The sequence below is a fragment of the Montipora foliosa genome, unplaced genomic scaffold (assembly GCF_036669935.1).
Source record: "Montipora foliosa isolate CH-2021 unplaced genomic scaffold, ASM3666993v2 scaffold_263, whole genome shotgun sequence".
Taxonomy (NCBI): domain Eukaryota; kingdom Metazoa; phylum Cnidaria; class Anthozoa; order Scleractinia; family Acroporidae; genus Montipora; species Montipora foliosa.
In genome coordinates this window covers 135001-145000 of record NW_027179565.1, presented here as the reverse complement: position 1 = coordinate 145000, position 10000 = coordinate 135001, and positions in this window count along the sequence as shown.

The following is a 10000-nucleotide window of genomic DNA, read 5'->3' as shown; positions in this document are numbered from 1 at the left end:
AAAGGGCCATAATGATAAATATCGCATTTGCACTTCCAAAACAACTTTTCTCTTTAATAAACAATGAGAATGTACGTACAGTAATGATATAAAATACTTGAAACTTCGGTTAGTAGGTAAAACACTTAAAATTGTTAAGTGTACTGTACGTTCTGAGTCTAAAATCAAAACAAGAACAGGTCCAGCTTACTATGCTTCTAAAAAACGGAAGCCGCTGTAATTACTTAACCGAAAGACTTAAGTATCAATCGTGTTTCTGATGAAAGCACAATGACTTAATCCCTTCGCAATTAGTAGTGTCAAGATCATGTTTGCAATGAAAATAGGGAGGAGTATTGCTGACAGTGCTTTGTAAAGTAAATCGGCTGTTCGATTACCGTGGCAAATTACAAAGGTCAATGAAATTGACATGTCACAGGCGTTTTGTTTTCTACATTATGCGCGAGCGTCCGCATTAACGGAGTGAAATTATGGAGGATTCTACCGTTTGGGATTTAAAGTTGTGGCCGTTGGCCGTATTAAGGGGTGATCGCATTAACGAGGGTTTTCTATAAAGGAATGCACACCAGAATGTATGGCCGTTTTGCCGTGCCAAAAAAGGTGGCCGCAATAACGAGGTGACCGTATTACCGAGGTGGCCGGTAATTGAAAACAGGTGTCTGTACAGAATCTCGCGTTTCTGATTGATTAATGACGAAAAAAAAGTTATAGAATGGAATAGAGGTTAAAGAGTGCAAACGGTACTTGCCATAGATTCACAGCGATGGAGTAATGTTGTTGAGCATATAATAAACAAAAAAATGAATTCGTGGCTCATGGTCACTCGTTATGTTCTTAACTTGCAGTAGCCTTCGGCTCATGCAATTGTAAGAGCTAAATTTCAAAACATCTAATCTTGGACCAGGCTTCGCAATTGAGGTTATGGAGCGAAAAGGGACTCGCCAATGTTTTTTTCGCCTCGTTCCTTTTCGCTCCATAACCCCAACTGCGGAGCGTGGTACAGGCTACAAAACATCACTCATACATCACGAAATGCACTCACAGACGCAGCGAATCCATTAGCCAATCGTTATGCAAAGCGAGTCACTCACCTTTGGATTGGCGTGGATTGGTCGAAAATGAAGCGCAAAGTTTATAAGCCAATGATCATAAGCCAACGCCATCTCAAAATTTCATCAAAAACCGCTTCATCGTTCCTCTCTTCGTGAGAACTTCGCGACAAACATGGACCGATTAAGGAGTTTACAACTACAATACTACAACCTTGGTCACAAGGGTTGGAAAACTTCATTCTATATGCATTTTGCCGCTCTCTAACCCTGTGCAATGTTGACAAAACACTTTTGTCTAACAAAAGTCTGCATTTTACCATTTTCCAACATTGAAAGGGGGAATGGGGGTACCGACGCTTATTCTGTAGGCATTACGGTTATGATTTCATGTTTTTGCCCACTTTCCAATGCAATTTGTCCATGGTTGTAGGTCTATGTAACGGCGTTTTCACAGATCAAGGTGTTTTAGGACGATTTCTTAAATAAGATTTGGCTTGACCATTCTCAGGGGCGGATCCAGGGTTTTTCTTAGGAGGAGGTGTGACCGCTAAGGAATGGGGTAGCTGACTCGTGACGTTTTTTCATCTTGGGGGGGGGGGGGGGGCACCCTTCAACCCCTCAACCCCTCAACCCCTCAACCCCTCAACCACTAAACCCCTAGATCCGCCCTTGAATTTCTCAATTTGTCGGTATGTAAGGCTTTTTGACAAAAGGAAATCTTCAACCTGATCCTTGCCTCGAGCTGTAAACTCGATGCCATACTAAATCTCTCCCGACTCTTGCACCAATGTCGTTGTATAATTTGGTCGACTATTTCCAACTGTGAGGGGCAGTAATATTTAACTTTTGGATGGAAAAAGTAATAAACATACGTTTAGCAGTTAATTTTGTTGGTCATATTTTCCAGTGAAGGAAGAATTTTGATAAGCCAACACGACGGGCATAACTATCCTTAATCATCTATGAATTTTCGCCTTTTGCTCAACAACTAACTGAACCTTGCTTTTCTTCATATGGGGCAAAATACTGTGGGAAAGATGGAAATTTAAGAGGTTCCACAACTAACAGGGCACATACCGAAAGTTCCAGTTGTAGGCCAACAGAGAGGACAATTTCTGCATTTCTAGATCTTGTGCTAAACATGATTGGCGGGCACTTTTATTCAATCAAATAGCTTTGTCTCATATGGACGGTAAAGAAACGAGCTGCACTCGCAGAACGATTGTATTTTACATTTAAAGGGGCTATGTCACGTTATTGTAAGGTGTTTAGGAAAATCTTTAGTAAATCACGAGTTTAAAACTTAAAAATGGTAATGTGGAATTCCTTTACTGATAAAATTATCGTTACATCACAAACAAGCAAAAACGACCTTTATCCAGGCGATTTGCCATAAACTTGAAAAACGTCGGGCCGACCTTTTTCAAGATTACCCAAATGCAATCCGTTTCAATCCCGTCCATTTGTTTTCATCCATGCTTCTCTTTCCTTTCGCTGTATTTCGTTTATGTTGTTGAACAGTTTTAAGTGGTTATTGCAATGGTTCATTTTACTTTTTGGGCATTTTGGATGTCATGAAATTACACCATATTGCGTGACATAGCCTTTTAATATATACACGAATAAATTACTCAGTTCTGATTGGCTAAGAGCAGTGCAATTCAAGTGTAACACCAGTGCAAAAAGTGTAAAACCAGTGCACATTACACATCGAAATTCTGGATTATAATTAGCTGAAAGAGAATAGGAAATTTTCTAAGCCAATGATATCACGTAAAATGTGGACGAAAATTTAGTGCGGAAACTTTGAAAAATATTTTCCTCGGGTGAGAAAATTTCTGTGTGCAACAAGATCTTCCGGTACGTCCTCTACGCGATTCTTCTTGTTTATATTATGAATAAGTAATCATACCGTCTTTCTCGTTCAATGTGGAACTAATTTGCTTTTGTGGGTTTTTCAAAAAGCTGAAATTGCACGAGCCGCCTCAGCTTGTTGGAAAGTAGGTACGCAATGTGTACATGTGTCTACTGCTTAAGCTTCTTCGAATGCAGGAAATTTAACAAGTGCAGGGAATTTACCAAATATGATTTGGATGACTCTTGATGGCTGGTATCATTCTGTGTTGAGTTGTATAACAAGACACAAAACAGTATCATTATTGCAGAGCAAATGTATTTATTGTTTAGCTTGAAAAATGTGATTCAAACTAAAACAATAAATAGCCTGTTGTGTTTATGTCAAAATTCAAAGGGACGATAAAAGTCAAAGTACATAATTTGATCAGTTTTGCTATGTTAAAACCGCTTGATGTTGACATAGAGGCTAACAGAGACAAATTAAACATTTCTTAAGATATTGAAAGTTGTTATGACTAGTAAGGATTTCAAAATTGTTCTTGTAGCTTTGTGGAATAATAAATGCTAGACTTCGTAAACGTAAAGTGAAAACAAAAGTTGTTTGAAACCGTTGCCGTGGCAATAAAAACAAGTGGAACAATAATGTTAATTAAAAACTAATCTACTTGTCTTAATTAACAGCTTTTTTAATGGAAACGAAGGCCCTTGTATAAAGACAAACAGAAAATTTAATGTCACCTAATGAGGAGAAACTACAAATTGTTAGTGAACTAAAATAGAAGGTTGATATTTATTACAAAACTAACATATATGTAGTATGATTTGAGGCCTTTAAGCGCTTAATCCCAAGAAGCGCGAGACTTGGAGCCGCGCGCGATCCGCTCGACCGGTGACTACACGTTTTGGGCGAAACGGAGGGCTGTGGTCGCAGCAAATACTGGATGTCCGTAAATCTCGGATATCCGATAGGGCATGCACACTACATCCTAATTGCAAGGAGAGAAGATTAAGTTAGGTTTCGTGGAATAATGACTTCCGCGCTGTCGAAAAGATTTCGAAATATTGTTGAAAAAGGCTTTGATTACGCTTAATTGAAAACCACAATGTTTGCCATTGCCGTGAAGGAACAAGATTGTTTAAATGTATTACTAGCAGTACTGTGAGGGACAGTTTAGAAAAAGTCAGCGAAAGCTGTTTCCTGGTTGCTTTCCCTCTCAATGCGATCACATCCGATGAAATAGAAAAGTTAAGAGAACGAGGTGTAGGCGTTGAAGTTCTCAAGCCTGAAAGCAAGGCCGATCAGGATGCCATTCCGGCGTTTCTCCATGACAGTATAAAATTTAAAAATGAAACAATGATTACAAACGTCTTTCTTTTCACCTCTTAAATGAAGGAAGTAAAACATTAATCCAACGAACTTTACCATATTGCAGCTGGCAAACGCACAAGACACTGAGTTAAGAATTTCATCTTCCGTATAAGATAAAAGCAGACGCAAAAGAAATGTTTGCATAAGTCCGCATCAGAAGGACTATGTCAACGGCAAAATTCTAATGTATCTCCTTGAGCAATCAATTACGGAGTAAACCATACCCAAACCCTAACCGTAGCAAATCTTGCAAGACGAGGGGAAAGGCAGATGTTTTCCGTTTTTGACCCATCACGCCTACATACCGAAAAGCTACTTAGTTTGTTTCAAAGATTTCCTCAATTTTAAGGATGCCACGAAGAAATTCGCATATTCCAATTGGCTTGCCATTCAGTGCAGTTTTCATTTTATAGCTTTCACTGGAAGATGATTCGTTTGTCTGCTTGGATTAAAATCGCTCAGTTTTTGCGTATTTCGACTTTTTTTAGAAGCTGCAAACGATGATCTAGGCTCCCTAACTCTCCGGTTAACCAATCACAGGTTACAGTTCCCTTCGCAATAACTTATAGCATTAAAAAAAAAAAGAAAATTAGTCTGCTTATGAAATCGCTTGGAATCGTAATCTACGATCATGCGTTCGATTCTCTTCTCCCGCAGCATAACCTCCCAGAAAAGAAGACCTGATCGCGAAATTTGGCATCTGTGACTTATCAACGTAGAGAAGGTTTAAACATGCATTTGAGAGCAACAAGTAAAGGTTATTTTAAAGCGCTAGAAAAAAAGTTCCAAACGTCTCAACAGGTTACGAGATACTTACCTCGCTGGCTGCAAAGGATGAAACTCTTTGGACAAAGGTGTTTATTCTGGCTGACAAGTGCCTTTTATTGGTTTTGAAACGTCACTAATGTATTTTATTGACCCCGTTTCAGCGATCACGTGTTGCGGTAGTTATTGACAAGCGGGTGACAACCAGACGTGAGTTGTTTTTTCTTTTAAGTTGTCTTCACACAACCAAGTTTATAGTGCTAAGGATCTTTCTCCATTAGAGATGATTAGTCTATAAAGTCTAGGAGACACAACTGTCCTGTCATGCAAAATGTTCACTTCCGGTTGACGTTCCGTGAGCTGGAATACATGTTGCTTCAGTCCCTTATTCTTGTCAAGCAGGATCAAAATGTATGCCAATATATATGTTGAAATTTCGATATGTATGTCCAAATCTAAAAATAAATGTCGCAATGTCAATATTTATCTCCACTTGCAATATATGTGTCCACAGTTTACAAAAATGTAATTCCAAATCGATGTATGGATCTTGTTTTATATTTCCTCATTTTTTGGTATTTTTCGACATATATATCGCACCTGCAGTGTCGACATATATTCCGTCGTGTAATCTTATGCAAATGACCTGGGAAAAAATGGTGTCCCGATTTGTATCCGTGACAAGTGATGCAGACATCCAAATTAATTTTTTGTGCTGTATATTATCTCACTGTTTTAGTATATACTAAAACGACTATTCACCTTAGTGTCAGTGGCTAGCGTTGGGTATTGGATATATCCACCGCTAGCCACCTCCACTTCGGTGAATAGTCGTTAACTACTACTACTATAAAAACAACAAAAATATCTTATTAACTATTAACATATCTACATATTTACTAGCGAATGAGATAAAGGAACCTGAAGGCTGGGTCCGGCAACAACTCTTATCACCGTAAACAATATTTCTATTATTGTAGCCGGACCGCAAGTTGTAACTATGACCACTAGTTGATGTTTTCGGTATGAGGAAGTTAATGAGGTGATCCTTTTTAGACATCTTCCGAATATATTTACAGCAGAGCTGAGTTTGTCTTTCTTTCAGGCTGCTAAGGTTGGTAATATTAAGGGCATCTAAATAACTGTGGTATGGATAGATAATATGTAAAGCCCTTTTTCGAATTAATTCCAGCTTATTTGAAAGAAATTCGAAAATATCTTGCCAGACTTGCACGCTGTATTCTAATATAGGTCTTATTGTTGTGACGTAAACTTTAAGGATTCCATCTCTATTAACATCAAGATTCCTTAGGGAATACAGGCGCTTCGAGGCTTTTTTCGATATGTAATCAATATGCTCGCTCCACTTTAAATCATTACTGATAATAATACCGAGTAGTTTATAAGTTGTTACACGTTCAGCTGTGTTATTACCTAGGACAATTGGTCTTGTAGTAAAATTATCATTTTGCATGAAGTTAATTAACATTTCTTTGCACTTTTTCGGATTTAATTGCATATTGTGTTCTATAGAAAACTTGTGAATGTCATTGACAGCTACATTTAGTAAGCTAATACCATTCCTTGGTAAGATTGTGCCGTGGTATCATCAACGAATTTAATCCTCAAATGCCATTCACGCAAAAGATTGTTGGTCATCACAGCGAACAAAATCACACCCAGTTTCGTCCCTTGTGGAATACCTCCCCTGGGTGATTTCCAATCAGACAGGGAGTTTCTAATCCTTACAGCCTGCGATCTCTCCGTCAAAAAGGCCCTAATGCAGTTAATTAACACAGTGTCTATATCGAAACACGCCAACTCCCTGAGAAGAATGGAATGATCAACCAGGTCGAAACCCTTTGAGTAATCAGCAAAGAACATTCTAGCTCCACAGTTTCCGCTAACTGGAGGAGTGCCCCTCCCTTGCGTACTGGCGTGGGTCAAGATTTTCCGAAATTTGCGCGACAAGCCTGCAGCGCGCAAACCCTTCCACGACTTTGGCAAGGGTGCAGGTCAGAGAGATAGGTCTCAAGTCAGTTTGAATTTTCATGTGGCGGGGAAACCTTGGGTAGGGGGTTGATTATGGATCGCTTCAGCAGATCAGGTGCTTAGCCCTCCCTGAGTGAGCAGTTATAAATGTCCATAATTAGCGGGGCGTGTTCAGGTGCGAATTCCTTTAAGACCCTATTCGGTATCATATCAGGGCCAATTGCTTTCCTGACATTTAGGCTTGATAAAGAATCCTGCACCTCCCTGACACTCATTAGGAGGCCAGGGGAAACCTGTTGATTGGTTACTCCGGTGGGTATCAAGGGAACAAAATCTGATGTCAGACTAATAAAGTGGTCGTTCACCATATTAGCTAGAGCCTTAGTGTCTGGACAGTTTTCGCCTACGAATTGATGGAGTTGATCGAACCATTCCATCTTGGCCTTCCTGCAGCACCTGTGTGGTCAGTCGTACGGAGAGCCTGAGGAACTTCTTGCCCATCAACCTCAAATTCCCTTCGAAATGTCCGAGAATCGAGTACGTCTCTGAGATTTCTTATGAATGCAGTTAACATCTGTAGATCTCGAGGGAAAGTTTCTTGATCGGGCCTTGATTCTGCTACTGTAGACAGTAAAAGCGTTAATGTTCGTTCGTACTCGTCTAGTTGAAGAGTCCAGAATACTGCGCTATCTATATAATCAGTGGACAAATGACTTCTGGGGCCGTGGATTACACGGACAAAAGAATCGACGAAGACATCAACATTTGCAATCCATTGAGCCGCCACGTTTTTGATTGGTACAGCCTCGCTTTCGTTCTTCTCGGGATACGGGCCAGCTCATTTGCATTAGATTACATGCCGGAATATATGTCGACACTGCAGGTGCGATATATATGTCGAAAAATACAAAAAAAACGAGGAAATATAAAACGAGATCCATACATCGATTTGGAAACATATTTTTGTAAACTGTGGACACATATATTGCGAGTGGAGATAAATAATGACATTTCGACATTTATGTTTAGATTTGGACATACACATGATTTATATTGGCATTTCGACATTTTGATCCTATTTGACAAGCATAGGTCCCTGCTGATGTTTCTCAATTTAACATATAGTTTGATTGTTTGGGATCAAGCTGCTTAATCACAGTTGAATAAACTACTTCAAAAACGAGCCCTGTGCTCTATGATTTTTCTAAGCCTGGAACAAATGCTGTTGCTTTATTTATCTCTTCTAAAATCTTACCTACAATATGCTAGCTCTATTTTGAGACTACGTCCACTTTAATGTATGACACCTTCAACAATTCTACCCGTCAAAATATTCCAAAACTATTTAAAAAGTCAAGTTTGATTCACCCTTACAAAACTACGTAGGTCTTCTTCTTCTGGTAATTTTTATGTTTAATATTCGCGACTTAACCAACAATACAATTCACTTACACGTTTCGGTGCCAAAGTTTGGAACTGTCTGCCAAAGTTTCATCCTTTACAGTCAGAGAGGTATCTCGTAACTGACTGCAGAGACGTTTAGCGCTAAAAAATGACCTTTGTGCTCGCATATGCGTAGCTGAACCCTCTCAATGCGTCACACTGATCAGGCCGCGTTCTTTTTGGGAGGTTAGCTTTGCGGGAGAAGAAAACTCATGATCGAAAGTTACGATACCAAGGGATTTCATGGGCAGATTGGTTTTCCATCTTTTGAAAGTCGTTACGGGGAAATCGTTACCAGCGACTGGTTGACCGCAGAGTTACAGAGCCTATATAATTGCTTGCAGCTTCGAACAAAGTCGAAATACATTCGAACTGTATATAACGGCCACCCTCGGGACTTGACGAAGTGGCCGCTTAATTAATGCAGGATCACTACTGAATACTCATTGGGCGTGGTTTAATGTCGATTTAAATGGCGTATCATTCAAAAACACTTCATGCAAGGAAACAATAAGACAAGCAGCACTTTTGAAGAGATCAATACTTTAAAGAAATTTGCCAGCTTATAGTATTACGTAACATTGTGTAAAAGTACTGTGTAATAAATTGTCCTCTACTCTTCTAGATCTACGGTATTCAGCACTATATTTCTATGACTAACAGTTCACGACAATATATTTCATTCCGTCATTTCATAGTTGTTGCCACTTTATACTTGACCTCTATCGTTCACAAAACTCCGTGCAAAAAAGTCATCCACAGTTAACGTTCTTCAATGCTGTAGTCAGTTCTCGCCAACTCCCTGTCCGTTCAAACCCATCGACTTATTCACATTAATTTTGTCTTTCTCGGTAAATTTTAACTACGGCGCTATTTTGAATGGTGTTGAATCCTCAGACCACTTGTTTACAATGCCACAAACCTCGGACGGCAAAGACTCATTCTGTGAAGTGAAAGTTAGACCTGGTAGAGGTTGGGAAGTTCATTTCAAAGTTTGCAATTTCAGTTGTCTAATCGGCGGCGTAACTGGCTACTTCGTAAAGAAGTATCCAATTTCCCGTAGCTATGTACATGTTATTTCTCAGTAGTGATGATGGATCGCATTTTAAAAACGATAAAATACCCTCTATAAAATGGCATGAGGCTTACTGTCCTTTCAAGGGTGGCCGCTTCACACAGTTAAAAATAATAAAAAACTAAGACAAACATAGGACAGCTACAGGGTGGCCCGCTTAATAGAGGTGGTCGCCTGATACAGGTAACAAATAAAGTGTTTGTATGAGCGAAAAATCAGGACTTTGAAAACTGGCCGCTTGATAGAGGACGACCGCTCAATACAAGGGCGTTATATACAGGTTCGACTGTATGCAAAAATGAACGATGTTAATCCAAGAACACAAACTAATAATTTCCCAGGGGAAGTTTTAAAACCGAAGTGACAAGTGAAGATGCGTTGTCGAAACAAGAGTAAAAAGTAGCAACGAATATGCTTCAAACACCATTTCGTCTCCTTTACATTCAC